This window comes from Humulus lupulus, chromosome 4 (assembly GCF_963169125.1).
Source record: "Humulus lupulus chromosome 4, drHumLupu1.1, whole genome shotgun sequence".
Lineage (NCBI taxonomy): Eukaryota > Viridiplantae > Streptophyta > Magnoliopsida > Rosales > Cannabaceae > Humulus > Humulus lupulus.
The window spans coordinates 13,914,550-13,915,728 of NC_084796.1; positions in this window are offsets into that span (position 1 = coordinate 13,914,550).

Genomic DNA, 1,179 nt, shown 5'->3' on the forward strand with positions numbered 1-1,179 from the left:
AATCCACGAGTTAATTTCCATTAACTGTCCCAGACGTGGAAATAAACCACTTTCTGACTCTTAAGGGAACATTTTTTCTTTTGAACTAGTAAGAGTAGAATTATTGTTAATTTTGGATATTGTCTGAAAACTTGGAGGTTAAAAATGTATTTTTCATGAGACTAATCATAGTAAGAGATGAGACTTGCTTATTTTTTTAATTGGTGCAGTTGGAATATAGATTTCGATATTGGATCGTATTCTTAGATGGAGAATTATTTGTGAGGGAAAAGTTTTATGTACCATTTTTTATGTACATTTTTTATCTAGGGCAGTTATTAGTCCGCATGATTTATTTAATTTTTTGTAATGTACTATCTAGATCATAGTCGATTATTCTATATGGTCATCTAGATTTGTGGCTTAAATCTGGTTGTGAAGCAATTTTTTAATTTAAAGACCAATTTTTTTCATTAATATTTGAACTTGTAATTTAATTTTGAATTTGATAAGTGTTCAAATTTGTTAAAACTGATTATGTATGTTGTTTATAGGCTGTTGTGAAGAATATTAACATCATAAATTGATTTCTATTTTGACAGCTACTATTTTCCAGCCACATCCAAGCAGACTCTACACCATTAAATAAGATTGAACAAGTTTCTACAGAGACATGTACCACCTATTGTAAAGATGCCCCATTACCCCCCCCCCCCCCCCCCCCCCCCAAAAAAAAAAACAACCACCTTGAAGATTGATCGAGTCGAAAAAGTAAGAGAAAAAAGTCATGATGCAGCATCGGGGGATGAGGGAATATCAAAGGCTGGGGACATCATCACCTGGTGCTCGTTCGAGAGAATTGGCCAAATCTTGTCAGTCAAGTTGCCAGACCAAAAGGAGGTGGCTGCAATCACAGGATTTGGTTCTCTAATGAGGATTGATGGTCCGAGGACTAATAGTAGCTTAATTCAATGGTTGGTTAAGAATGTTGACACGACCGATAACAAGTTATGCATAAATGGAAATGAGTTCTACATCAACAATGCTGCCTTTGACAGGGTGATGATTATAAAAGATGGGTGAACAAAGATTAAAATGATCGGCCCACTTCCTAAAACAGATTTGGTGAACGCTATTGTGGGAAAAGAATGCAGTGTTTGCCTGAGGAAGCTGGAGAAAGACCTGAAGGAGTCACAAGAC